We start from the raw sequence: 14,847 nt of genomic DNA, 5'->3' as shown, positions 1-14,847 counted from the left end.
GGAGAAGGAAAGAAGGGGGAAAGTTTTGGGAAATGAAAGTGCTGTATTTCCTGAAGACGTTGCCTCAAGGTCACCTATATAGAAGGAGGGGGCTGCATACCAAACTATGCTTGAACTCACTGTTATGAAAACATCTTGCCTGAACCTGACTGGCTATCCTGAGGTGAGCAATGAGAGACAGTAATGGGCACGATTTTCAGTTCTGGCTTTATACTACTGCAATACACTTGATCTTAATAAACTATACCTTTCTCAACAAATTGAGCCAAGGATCATCAAGTGCCTGAATTTTGATCATGTGACCACAGAGATGCTGCAGTGGTCATAAGTCACTTGTTTCAATGCTGTTGTAACTTTGGATGGTCACTAAACAAATGGTTGTAAGTTGAGGACTACCTGTATTGTTATTCCTATCGTGTAAAACATTGAGGGTGTTTCAGAAGCAAATACCTCCCATTGAAAATGTTACATTTGATAGACATATCCTGCTTTTCCTCCAGGACTCCATGGTGATGTTAATAGCATTCTCTTCCATCCACCACTCCCCACTGAAATATGCTGATCTGAGAGAGAGAGAGAGATGGGCTGTTCCAATGTCACCCAGTGAATTTCTATAGCAAAGGGTGGGTAGGACCCCAGGACTCCCTGGTCATAGTCCAGCCCTTTATCATATATCTGTATTTTAAAATCTTGGCAACTTTAAGATGTGTGAATCTCAGTTCCCAGAATTCCCAAGCCAGCATGCTGGCTGGAAAATTCTGGATGGTAAGTCCATACATCTTAAACTTGCTGATGCTGAGAAACATTGCTATAACATCATTATTGGTAACGGAGCTAATGGTAAATTTATATTTGTGCCAAAGTATGAAAGAGACTGGACTATCTTAGTTACACATCAACTTTATCCTAACAGGTTTGTTTGGTTCAATCTACCTGACATTGCCAAAAAAAAGGCAAGTAATTACTTTTCCTCAAGTAATAACCAATGAACTGAGGTAAGGAAATTACTTCCCTCAAGTAATGACCTATGAGGAGCTTCTGCTTATTTTTACTGATAATTAAAAAAAAAAAAACTATTGAAAAGAAAGGAATAAGAAAGGGCAAATGAAGGCAGACTGATATCTCCGATGATCCTGGTTGGGAGGAGATGTTTGGCATTTGTTTTTATAATGTGTACAGAATGGTTTTCTTTATTTCCATATCCACTTATTTCTTTCCCTTGTTTCATCTCCATCCAATTTGTTTTTCCCTTCCCTGCCATTTCCTCTTTTCCTATCTTGTTTGCTCTTCTGCTGGAAGAAAGGGAGGATATGCATGTTGTATATTTTGTGTGTCTTGTGTATATGAGATTGATTTGATACATGCAAATAAGAGATCAATTAAATTAGTAAATAGCTATCTTGTTCAACAGGAAATTTTAAGTAATAGGTATTAATTCTGTGTAAAATATATTTTATACTGGACCTATGCTTTTGGGAGGGAGGATATGGCTTTTGGAAATACCTGTGTGTGACCATATAGTAAATTCCAAAAGTTGTTTCAAAGTGTGAACACCCATCTGCAGTTCTTTAAAGCAGCCCACTCACCTGTCTTTTGCATGAACATAGTATATTGTGGTTGGGTTCATACACATTGAACTAATCTGGTTTGATTTTGGTTTAGCATATTGTTCAAACTAGTCAACAGGATTTGTAAACTATGGCTTAGCATTGTGATCTTAGCCACTTGTAGCTTATTCAAACCATGATAGTAATCTTGGCTTACTGAAGCATATAAACAAACACTGAGAACAGACTTGTTACTCAGATGCCCCTATCATAGTTTGCCTCAAATGAATTTATTTAAAATTATACAGGTATAATTACTCAAGTTATTACCAAAAAGTTATAATTCCCTTTTAAACAATAATTATAAAGAGACCACTCATTTTGGAACATTGTTGTTCATTAAAAATCTGTTTACAGTTCTGTGGAGATTCATGGTTTCCTATTCTTCGCAGAGGAAAAGGATGTCTTAAGTTAATATTATAATCGTTATAATGAACTAAGAACCTCCCATTTCTTATAATCGTTAGAACAAGGCTAAGTGCACATATTGTGAGAAAAGGAAAGAAAAAATAATTTATATATAATCCAGGGAGTGGGGATTAAATAAGTAGCTGTTGGATGTCTTGATTTCTATTTGATCAATAAATCATCAAGTGTCTTAAGTGCTTTATTCACCATTAAATTAAATGAAAAATACTTTAACCTACCTCCCTTGTGTCAGCAAATAAAGCTAATAATATTTTTGGTAATATTTCAATTTAGGTATTTAAGTGCAGCAAATGCCTTGGGACTTTTTTCTATTGGAATAAACAGAAAATGGTCTTCCAGTTTAAATGTAAAATGTTTTTAGAGGAAAGAGCTATTTAAATAGACTATGTTCATGGGTTAATATGTTTAAGTGGTCCATTAATAGGTAGGCAACAATGCAGTTACACTTGAAAGAGATTTCAGAGGGTTTCTAAGGCAGAAGTGGCTTTTACCTTAGAAATCTCAGCACTTACAGCTTCACATTAAGTAACCTTTTCTAAATTTACTCTTTCCTTTTGTTTTAACCTCTAAATTAAGTTTACTTTTAACTCTTTTTTTGCCAGCTTTGCTTTCCTCAAGACTTCTCTTGACAGATCCAGGGTGAATAATTGATAACTTCCAGAGTTTTGCCACAGTATAATTGTCCCCTTCACACACATTTTTTTTAAAAGAGGCACTACCTCTTCTTGCTATTAATTTAAAAAATTGTACTAATATTTTATTAACCTAAGTTTAGTGGGCCATTTTGGAATAAAGCAATCTCTTGATCTATTCATTGGGGGAAACTTTCAGGAATGATTAATAAGTATAGGAAAAGCAGGGTTTGGTTGGATGAAGTGATCTTTAGGACACAGACAAGACTTTTTAAAGTAAATCCCAAGTGCAAAGATGAGATAAATATTAAAGGCGCCAAACTTCAGATGTTTTCAGATCTAAAGGAGTCACGGAACTGATGAAATGATGAAGATGGAAGCTGAAGTATTTTAAATAGGAGCTTTACCTAATTGATGTGTCGCCGCGTTTTCAGATGCGGTGCTGATTGTGGGCGGGTGGGTGTCCGCGCGCGTATAGACACGCGCGCACGAACCCTCCCTGCGTTTTCTCGAGCGATAATAACCCAGGGCTGCCCTAAAATCGCGCTCGGCAGATATGAGCTTTAATTGCCAACTTAGCATCTTCGTCACACCTCCCGGCCCATTAGGCGCCGCAGCCTCACCTAGGCCTAACGGGCGAGCTCAGCGGCCTCAATGGCAAGCGCCTGATTATACAGCCAAGCTGCTAATTTAGCGAACCGCCCTGATCGGGTGGACTTGATGGACGCCACACGCCGGAGTCAGGCGCGCGCTCGGAGGAGGCGCCGGAGGCTCCGCGGCTCCCACCCCCTCCGCCAACCGCCTCCCTGCGGAATGAGAAGCGGGGAATTAGCGGCGGAGGTGTGGGTAGGCAGGGAGCCCAGCAATTAGCGCCGAGATGCCGCCTGGCCTACCGAGGCGGGAGGAGGCGACGGTCGCGGCCGGCCACTCCCCGCCGACCGAGCAGTTCCAGCGACTGCATCGGTCCGCCAGGAAGCGCAAGGAGGTTCCGAGAGTGGGGGGCGGGCGGTGAGGAAGCGTCCGGATCGTCCCTCTTGGAGGGCCGTCGATCTGGGCTGAAGCGCCGTAGCCTCGATCCAAGCGGGAAAGGCGCGAAGAAGGAAAAAGGCCTCGCGGCGACCGGTGCCAAACCAGGCCCTGCCTACGGCGGCGAGGAAGGGTATTCCAGCAGCCAGATCTCAAGCCGCCAGCGCCGAGTTGTAGCAGCCGGAAATCCTAGATTGGAAAGACCAGGCTTAGCCGCACTGGGGCGAGAAGGAAGGACCCTTCCTCCGCCTTTGGACCGGGCGTCTCTTCGTTTTGGACAAAACCCGGCCCTGCATTTCTTCCGTGAACAGCATTTTGCACGGTCTGGCTGTTAAGGAAGAGGCGGGAAGAAGTGAGCCTTCCCCCTTTCCTACGTGCGTTCCGGTGCTTGACAAAATCCTGGCAGTTCTTTGGGGCCTTTGATTGTATGCAGGACGGGTGTAACGTGCGAAATGTTTAATACGGTCCTGTCGGGTAGAAACAAGATGTCTGCACTTGTCTTTCAAGCATTCTTCTTTGGGAGAGCGTCACCAGATTCTTAGTTGCTTTGGGTGCACCGAATTCAGCGGAGTCTGGCAATTTATAGTAGGATTGAACCTGGGCTCACCATGGTGCCGTGCCCATATATGCTGTTTTAAAGTACTGAAACCAACAATGCATATATGGGTGGAAGTACATATATTATAGGTATTGGAGGCAAATAGAGGCTATTGAGGACCACCCTGGCTCAGTGCCAAATCTCAGGGAAGCCAAAAGAGGGTGGGGGAATATGGTGCTTTGTCCAAACCAAAATTCTTTGGGGAGATTTGAACTCAGATTCCATCTCCTTCAGCGGTCTGCCATCATGTATCAAGATGGATGGGATACTTAAACATAGGGGTGCAGAATACATGCAGAAGATTGCTTAATTGTGTTTAGATTTGTGAGCGTGTGTCAGCATCGCAGAAAGGATGGCGGTGAGGTTCTCTATTAATGCTTAACATCTGATTTCGCATGTGGGAATCGAGAGGCCTGCCCCCTCGCCTCATCGCGGTAAGCACCTACAAAGGCATTTCCGAAATGTCACTGAACGAGCACAAGGAACGTCTTTAAAACACACAGCCACACAACAGACCACCTTGTGCTGTATTTATCCGGAATATGCCAGTTGGTCAGAGACGCTCCAGGGATCCAGACGCCCTTTGTTCGGTGGCCGTGAACCTGCGGGCAACTCTCCTTCTCTGTAATAGCAAAGGCTCCCTTTGAAAGGAGTCCAGAAAGGAATGGCGTTGCAGGCAGCTCGCGTGTATCTGGAGCTGTGCGAGGGCGCCACCTGCTCCGGGTTGCGGCAAGGACAGGGAGGTGCCTGCTGCGGCAGAGCCCCGTTTTAATTGTGGGCAAGAAATGCTGTTGGTGCATTAGGCAAATCTTTCAGCTTGCAGGTGCTGGGCTCTCTTAGCTTGTCCTACCGGGCAGATGGTCCCGCCGGTGGTTTCTTGGCATTTTCCCCCTCCCGCCATTGAATCACAAGGAAACCTTAAGTGTGGAAGAAAATCCTAAACCTGCGGGTAAAGACGCGCGTTTGAACTGGATGAAAAGGTGGTGTCTTCAGGCAGCCCCGGAAGTTTGGGGCTTCGGAACGTCCTTTTGACCCGAAGGATCCGGGCGGGAAAGCGAGGGGGCACCTCCCCACCAGGCGGGCCCTGCTGCTCGGCGGGCCAAGCTGGTGGCTCGGGCAAGCGCTGTGTCTTTGGGCCCGGCGCTGGCCAACTGAAGCGGGTCTTGCTGGCATCGCTGCTCTTAGATATTCGCCCGATGGGCGAGGGCTGCGTTATTAATTGTGGCCGCGCCTTTGCTTGCTCTTTGCGAGAGCGGCGTTGTAAATTGGCTCTAATAAATATTAGCCGCTAGATTAGGCGAGGTGAAGCTGGCGCGGCGCTCCATTTTCGACCTGTAGCCTCTGCAAAGCCGCCAGTTCTGCGCCAGATTAGCCCCATCCATCCAGTGTCAATGGTTGTCTTGTTGAGAAAATCAGTGAGTAAACACGGCTGACAGAGAGGGGGCTCAGCTGATTACTCATACAAATAGACTGCAAACTCCTCCAGGAGAAGCTGTTGCGAGAGATGGGCTTCTCGCATTGACAGCGCGGCTTCTCCCAGGATCGGGTGTCCTGCTGTTCCCACTTTGTCCTCCATCAATCACACAATTGTGTCCGGGATGTTTTATAGAGTCACTTAATATCCCTGCCTTCATCTCTATTCACTTAGAGAATGATCTGCCATACGGGGGGGAAGGTTTCTCTGCTCCTTTGCTCTCCCCAGAATGGGACGCGAGGCAAGCCCGGGCCACAAAGGCTTTGGTGGGGAAACGCAGCCAATTCGGAGCCGGAGAGCGGGGCGGATGAGGAGGGGGGAGCCTGAAATATTCTGGCTGCTTTTCTGATGCAAATATAGCGAACCGGCCACGGGATATTTCATTTTCAGTCAAGCCTGTGATTTAAATGTCGCCCGCCATTCCCTTATTGTCTAGCTTTATTAAACGACCCCCCCTCCCTCAGCTTCTTAGCATTATTGGAGGTAAGGCAGAAACTAAGACGAAGGGAAGGGGGAGAGTGAGATCCGGGGAAGCCTAAGGAGGGTTCGGCTCGGCGCAAAAAAAGGAAAGACGCAAAGATTATAAGCATCCGCCAACCCGAGTTATTGTTTCACGTTGATGAACTGTCTCGACTTTAACCGATTAATGGCTTAATTAACCGCTTAATTTAAATGTTGCACAATCTCAGTATCGGTGGTATGTTGGAGCTATATACTGACGGTCAGAAATAACGTATGGGGTTTTTTGGGGGGAGGGGGGAGCCGCCTCCAATTCTTCCTCGAAACAAGAGGTGAGGTCAGTCTGACAACAATGCCACCAGCGCTGAGCGGAGCTCCGACTGAACAGATCTGAAGATTGATTTCTTGAGCACGCTTACTTGTAAGCAGGTTTCCTTAAAATCAATGACACTGACTTGAAAGTAAATGTACAGGGGGCGGGAGGCACGCTAGGTTGAGACTAAAGGCACCGATTACTACTAGGCACTTATGAAAAGGATCCCCACACACGGCTCCGAAATAAAATCAGGTTAAATTAACTGGAATGAAAATACCTATCTATTAAAAGCAGAGTCCGGACATTAACAGAATAGTCAGATCGGCCGGCTTTTGATAACCTGCTTTAAAAGGCCTCTGTCAATTTAAGAACAAATAATTTAAAAAATTGGCTGCCGAGATCGAAATGGCCGTAACTCAGGAAGTGAGATTTATTAGTGAAACCCAAACTGTTTCAAAAAATATTTTGCCTTTTTTTGGGCGGGGAGGGGGGGCAGTATCGATTTATTCTTCAAAGTTGTGGGGTCGAATTCACTAGCTTCTTACTCTAATGTGAATTTGGAAGGAGACTGGTTTCTCCTCTTTTCTTATTGCCCAATGTTTTGTTCAGTTGTTTATTTGAGGTGTGTGGGTTTTTTTTTTTTTGTTTGTTTTTTGTTTAGTTGTAGATCTCTTTTTTCTTTGGCTCTGGTCTCTTCCCAGCAGCGAAAGCCCAGGCCCTGAGAAACCGCATGAATGCAGGGGAATTTTAAAGACAGGAGAAGGAGTATAAGGTATAACTGTTCAAATGCCTCATCTGCAAATTGGATTGCTACACAATTAATCAGAAAGTTAATTAATGAGCAAGTTACTAATTAGGACAATTTAAAGCCAATGTTTATAGAGTCTTACCTTTAAAGAAATAAAATACCAACCCATTAATTGGTCCATACCTTGATTTCATAAGTCATCACCAAGGTTATAACGCTACAGATGTTTTGTTTATTATGTAACACATGGCAATTATGTCAGTATTATATTGGGCGCATCGTGAATCAATCTTGAACATTTTGTTATTACTTTAAAGACTTCCATTTCTTAAAATAATAGAGAGAAGAAGCTAACTAGACGGTGCTATCAGGTGCTCTTCCTGGGACTCCCTTCAGAGATCTGACAAAGGCTGAGCATCTTCCATATTTTCTCATTAGCAGGCACTTAAGAGATTTACCCACTTTCTATAGGATTAAAGAACAAATCTCCCATTGATAAAGCCCTCATCCTCAGCCCATTCACTTTTACTCTCAATGAAGTTTTCTTCAATGGGATTTCCAAAGGATTAGGATCGCTGAGGGAAGTCCCTTGCATTTTTTAGTTTCCCTGAGTTCAGGTAGGCATAGGCAGCACATTCAACCCAATTTTTTGCTTTTTTAACAATATCATTCCTCTCATATGTAGGATAAAAATAACAAACACATTAAAGAGCACAGAGAGTCCTTTCTTGAACTGCCCATTTTACACCAATTTGGGTGTGCTTGTCTGTGGACCTTTGCTAATTTAAATATATTTATCAATACGTGGGGGAAAACTAAGGTCAAAAGCCACCCAGGAACTGAAATTATAAGTGGTTAAAAACCAATGTGAAAAAAATTAATGCTGGTATAAAATATATAAGCATAAGATGACAAACAATATTATTTTTGATGATGTAGTGCCTTCTTTTTCCACAAATGGAAGAATCTCCTAGAAAATTTTTAAAAAATCTTAATGGATGTAAAACAATGTACATCAAAATAAGTAACAAGCAAGTTTTTTTTAATTAAAACTGAATAAACTCCATCAAAAGGGACTTTGCATACGCCTGCCCAGTTTTATTTCATAGAAGATGTCCTTCCTTGTTTTCAATAGGAGGAGAAAATGAGCATCTCCACCACCAATTACTTTCTTACTTGCAAAAGGAGTGGCTCAGAGCTGACCACTCTGGTCTTCATTCTATTAGATCCTGAGATACCAATTATATGTGCATCTTAGCTGTCTTTCTAATTCCTACTTTCTTCTTCTTAAATAATGAAGGGAAGAAATTTTAGGACCTGCCAGGGACTGCAGATCACAGTGCAATTTAACTATCACCGGAGGGGTGATTGTTTTTATATGTGTGACCTATCATCAAGGCCACCCTTTTCATTTTTTGGACACACTTTGAGCACACTCCTCACCGTCATAGTTAATGACAAGAAGGACATAAGGGATCATAAGAGATCAGTTGAATAAGCGATCAGTTGAATCTATCACCCAAAAAGTTATAAAACAATTTTTAGCCAATTATTCTCTCAATGGATAAATCCAGATTGCTTCATTTAATTGTACTGTGCTTCTTGGTGAAAAACATAGATCATAACCTGAAGTGATGGTGGGATTTCTATAACATGCTTGAAAATAGTGGTACATTTTTGTAGAGTTTTCAGACTGATAACATATATTGTCATTACTGTGCCTCAATCCAATAATGTCTTTGTTTCCATCCTTTACAGAGCAAATAAACCCATCAATTTAATATTGTGATATGCTTAACCTCTATGTGAATAAGAGGGAGGAGGAGAGAAAGAGAAACTGAGAGAAAGAGATGGGAGTGGGGGGACCTAAATCCTGCTGACATTGAAATTAATTAGATAATTTTCATTTGACATCCCAAGAAATACTTTAGCACACCTTTTCCAACCTGATGCTCTCCAGAAGTGTTGGACTTCAACTCCCAGAATTCTGCGTGGGAATGGTTGATCTGGTTGGAGGTTCTGGGAGTTGAAGTCTCTTCCACTTATTAGCAAGCGCTACACAGAGAAAGAGCTTTCTAATACAAGCTATCCTTCTTTAGTTATTGCGTCAAATGTCTTACTGTACCAAATCCTTCTGGCAACCTCTTCTTCAACAATAAAATGTACATCTCTAGTAATTTTGAATGAAGAGTCTTCTGTACCACGTTATTAGCAATAAATCTACACGATTCTTTGTTGGTTAAAATCATTATCATCATCATAGTGATCATTACTGAACTCATTATTCTTGTGTTACTATCAGAGTAGATTTATGATAATACCCTGCATCTCGCCTGAGCTAAAGGAGGTGTAAAGGATTTGATTAATAGCTGCTTCTACGTATTAATATTCGAGGATTCTCACGTTTTAAATACATAGCTATTGGGCAGTTTTCTTATGAAGCATCCGATCAGGCCCTTAACGTTTTTCCTTAAATTCACTCAGGGACAAAAGAAAAATGTTTAAATGTAAAGCTGGGGGTCGGGTAGGGGAATGGAGAGCAAATCTTATAGTACCAAGTACAATTGGAACATCTCCCCCCCAATAGGGAGTTAACATCTACCATCTGAGGCTTTTGGGGATCTGCCTCCCACGGAGCCAATGGGTGGAAGGAAGGAAGGCACCCAGAAGAAATCCTTCTGAAAGCAGCCATAACTGTCTGCGAGTATGTCAGGCTCCCAAAGAATTAAAGAGAGAGATTGTGGAAAGGTTCAGGGACGAAGATATTATTGGACTGTCTTCGTCACTTTGTTTTTGCACACATACATGATGCCCGTAAAAGAAGGGGATCTAGCTATTCCAGAGAAGCCGTCATCCATCCTGGCTGGCGTTGAATTACCGAGAGAGGCAGGGAGGAGGGAGCGAGACTCGGGCGAAGAGCAGCGCACCCACTATCTGTCCCTTAAAGGTTACGCGGCGCTCTGCTTCGCTTTGTCTTCCTCGCGCCCTTTCCTGGCAAAATGGAGACATCACATCCTTGCCCAGCCTCGACTCAGTATTTATGAAGGTTTTCTGACAAATAGGCAGGCTGGCCACGCATGGGTGGCTGCCTTCATTCCGCACTTGGCTTGTTTACATAGGACCAGCACCATTTCCACGGATTAAACAAATCACAGGCAGAAGGAGACATTTATAATCCGCCAACGAGGCCACAGGCAGTTAAAGAGGGGTGCGCGCGGGGGTATGTGGGCATGGCTGTAAGGAAGAAAAATAATGTCCACGGCCAGGGAGCTGACCTTCTCCTAAGAGGGCAACTCTGGAGTCTACCGAGATAAATACGAGTTATATATAATAGTATAGGTACACGCACACTCAAGTGCGCTCAGCATGGGGAAATGCACACTCACAGTCCCACAGACTTAAGTATAATAATATTTACGCCTTAATATTATAAGAGCACTTACGCTTTCAATTTCTCGGAAAACAAACTACAATCGGCTGCTGTGTAACATTCTAAGCATACTACAATGAATGCGCGCGTAGCTATTGTAGACGCGCACACACACAATGACATCGGCATTTTACAAATAAGATTAAGGTACATATAAAAGGGCCATAACCATTGAACGTTTGAAGCTCCATTAAAAAAAAAAGACTGGATGGTGTCCACTGTAATAAGCATGGTTTTAGATCATTGTGGGAATCATGTTATATTCAATTTTTATAAAAGTATATATGGTAAGAGGCGGTGGGGTGCTGTGGTTCAAGGCATCAGGCTAGCACCCTAGAGATGGTCAGTTTACTAGTCAGCTTGGGGAGTTTTGGGCCAGTTCCTTTCTCTCAGGCCGAAGAAAAAGGCAACGGCAAACCACTTAGGAAAATGTTGCTAAGAAAACTGCAGAGACTTATCCAGGCAGTCGCCTGAAATAAAAAAATGGCACAGGGGAAAAATGGTACATAACATGTTTATATATGTACTGTTAACGAGAATGAACGCAGATGCCTAGATAATATTAAATAGCAGGAATTTAGAATAGAATAGAATAGAATTCTTTATTGGCCAAGTGTGATTGGACACACAAGGAATTTGTCTTGGTGCATATTCTCTCAGTGTACATAACAAAAATTTATTTGGTGTAGAATAGAATAGAATAGAATAGAATAGAATAGAATAGAATAGAATAGAATAGAATAGAATAGAATAGAATAGAATATTTTATAGATGGCGGCATTGTTATTATTATATGCTCTATTACATTCTCTAAGAGCCGGCGAATTAGAAAGCGGGTTTTAAACGAGCGAGATAGATCCTATAAAAGCTCAAAAGCATCCCAAATGCCTGGATCCTAAAACGAATTCACTTCAGTAGGAAACCAAACTCGGGTCAGTTGCTGCGGAATTTGCCCTCCGAGAAAAGTCTGCTTTGAAAGGGAAGATCAAATCGCAAGAGTGACGTGTCAGGGAGGGGATCGGAGAGGCGTCTCTCTCTCTCCCCCCCCCCCCACCTCCCCTTGTCCCGCTCAGTTGCACGAACTTGCTCCCAGGTAGGAGGAGGAACGACCCCAAGCTGCGTGTCTGAGCCCCGTGGTGGGCATCGAGCTGATGGCGCTGAGCACTTGCCGCTTTGCCGGGGCCAGGCGCCAACAGCGCATCATGGCGCGCCATCAGCAAAATCCCGCTCGGAGCGCTTAGTTTCCCAGTCGGTTACCACCGCCATTCACCCGGAAGTATAAAGGCAAGAAACTGCTATTTCTTCGCCGCCTATGGAAACCGGGCTTGCCTCTTGTTATGACTTCTCGCCGGACTAAGAATGCTAATATCGAGGAAGGCGCCCCGACTCCAAACGTTGCCCTTCCTTTTCGGTCGGGGCAGGAGGCGGCGGCGGTTCAAGCTCTCTCCCTCCTCCTCCTCCTCCTCCTCCTTTTCTTTGCAGCTGGTGGGTTATAAAAAAAAAAAGACACATGTCAGCCACCTCGGGCAGCGGGAGCAAGGAAATTCCTCACAAAACAGCAATGGTTTCGAAAAAAAGAAGCACAACAAAAATATTGAATAAATTCCCTTTTAATTTATTTGATCATTCCACATTACGGAGCTATGAATTGCTCAAATTTGATAACAAGTACTCAATTCAACTCATTATGTAAGTTAAATTAGACTTCGATAAAATTTCAGTGGCGCGCAGTGGTTCCTAAAATGAAATGTAATTTGTGCAAGAATTTGTTGTATCTGTCACAAATATTTCCAATTAGCGGCCGTAATTATTTGATAGTTTCTGTAATTATGGCTTAAACGGGTGAATTTGGGACTGTGGAGGACCCTAATTGGCCTAAATTTGATATTTTGCATATTTGCATAATGAGGAAATTGGTAGAAAATTGTGTTCATTCATTTGTGAAAAATCCTATGAATTTTATGAATTTGAAAGCTCTGTTTGTGCAGACTGTGACTTTGCTTGCTGATCCCTGAGGAGCTCACGCTGAATGCCTGAACGGGCAGCGCGCCAACTTCTCCTCCAGGAGCAGAAAGGGGGGGCCCGCCGGGGGGGGGCGCGGGGGAAGGAAAGAGAAAAGAGGAGGGCAAGAGCGCGCGCCGAACAACACAAAATTCTGCGCATGCGTTTCCGGCTCGGCTTTTTTTTTTTTGCTGAAGGATTGCCAAGTGCTGGAGTGCTAATGCTCGCGCGCGCGCGCTCGCGCTAGAAAGTGGTGGGAGCAAAGATCGAGCTGCCGCCACCGCCGTGAAGCGGAGCGGCTCCTTCGAGCGCCTCGTATGCATTCGCGACCGCGTGAAAAAAAAAAAAAAGTCTTCCAGTCCTCCAAGCGGACGGGGACGAAAGGGGCTGCGCGGCCAAGGGAAACTCAGGCACGTGCGCGACGGCTAAATACTTCTCCCTTGCAGTCTGGGGTGATCCATTGCGCTGTCAGGTTGAAACAGTTAAAAGAGAAGCCAAAGCCTCGGCTTTTAAGATGCTGGCCCACACAGCCTCATTCATCATTGTAACGTGACGGTTTTTTTTTTGTGTGTGTGTTGTTGTTGTTGTTTGCTAGCGTCCTGCGCTCGGTTGGAGTTAACGTGTAACAGCTCCTTTGACGCCAAGCAGAATTTGGATCAAGCAGCCAAGAGAAAAGAAAAATGCAAACCCGCCAGAGAAAATAGCCTCCTCACCAGCAATCAACATCTGGATGAGCAGAGATTAACACCACACTAGACCAACAATCAAGAAGTAAACAATATCCCAATCAAGGAACCACCAAGACTCTAGTCAACACTGACAGGCAAGCAAGTAGTATATAAAATGATAGCAAACCCCACTTCCTTCAAGCACTGATGGTGTTACCTAGTTTGGTAATGAAATGTCTGCAAGAAAACAAGCTCAGAGAGCAACAAGGACCCCACAGAAAATATCCTCTTTTTCATCCCAGGAAAATAAATGAAATACTCATTTAGGCGCAACACGAAGAATGCTACAATGCACAATGGTACATAGCATAGGAAGAGGAAATCTGGATTCATGATAGTGTAGCTTTCCCTTATTGTTTACTCCAGATGTACTAGAACTCTCATAATTTCCTGTACAAGCAGTTGTACTACTGTATATTGAATACGAGTGGGATTTGTTATCTAGTGTGTCAGAGGGGTTTTTTTTAATTGGGGAGAACATTAGTAGAGTATAGGAATCTCAGATATAAAGACTATCTGAAAATTTGGGAGACTTCATGATGTATATATTATTCTGGATCCTATTTTAAGTGCCTACATTCTTGACCATATATACTCTGTTTTTCTGTTACTTCTATATAATGTCCTCTGAAACTTCCCATTTCTAATTTTGGTATAAATTTCTAATTTAATTAGAGAAGTAAGCTACCTATTTACAAGTTTTAACCCTATCTAACTGATAGTTTAGGAAATCTTAATCCATTGCTACACAATATCTTTAGCTGGATTAACTAAAATATAATGGAAATCTGTAAGTTTTCCACAACAAAGGAATTATTATTCCTGACCCCACCAATTTTTAAACATAAAGTTTGCTCTGATTTATTTGAAATATGGGAAATGTATATTTTTGAAGATTTGTTACATCTAAACGTATTGCAAATAATTTACTCTGGAACTGTTTCACTGAAAATGAATTTGTGGCAATAAAAGTTGAAAAATACGAGTGCCATTTTGCTTTTTCTGTTGTTTAATGTAGCAGATATTACAGCAAATTGTCTTATCTTGGCTTTATTAAAAAAGATAATATGGTTTTGAATGCTTTACTACCAAATTTCATTCCTGACTTCCTAAAAAAATGCGTTTTCAAAAGTTGCAAGTCTTGACTTAAAAATACAGCTTTGCATGTCACTGGAGAGTTTTATATACTTCATTCTATGTCCCTAAGGTAACTTTAGATGGTTAGCACTTTATCTGTTCCCATGGAGCTGTATAATATGTGAAGATGTACCATGCTCTAAATGCTTAAGTGCTTTATCTTATACTGCATTCTTGGTAAAGGTTAACATAAATTCATCTTCCACTGAAGCAGCATTTGTTTCTAGCTTCTAAACTGCTTTGTGGTATAGCTGGAATAGAA

The 14,847-nt window shown here is 42.8% G+C and overlaps 1 long non-coding RNA gene across 1 annotated transcript; it reads left to right on the top strand.

Annotated features, from left to right (window-relative positions):
* Nucleotides 1-11,898: 11,898 nt before the first annotated feature.
* Nucleotides 11,899-14,428, top strand: LOC132711408 (uncharacterized). The gene is made up of 2 exons (XR_009622258.2): nucleotides 11,899-12,408; nucleotides 13,316-14,428. It is a non-coding gene; the product is annotated as an uncharacterized LOC132711408 (long non-coding RNA).
* Nucleotides 14,429-14,847: the final 419 nt, after the last annotated feature.

This window comes from Pantherophis guttatus, chromosome 2, assembly GCF_059756535.1.
Source record: "Pantherophis guttatus breed Tessera chromosome 2, ASM5975653v1, whole genome shotgun sequence".
Classification (NCBI taxonomy): Eukaryota; Metazoa; Chordata; class Lepidosauria; order Squamata; family Colubridae; genus Pantherophis; species Pantherophis guttatus.
The sequence above is the reverse complement of the archived record's forward strand: the minus strand, read 5'-3'. Positions and strand labels throughout refer to the sequence as shown.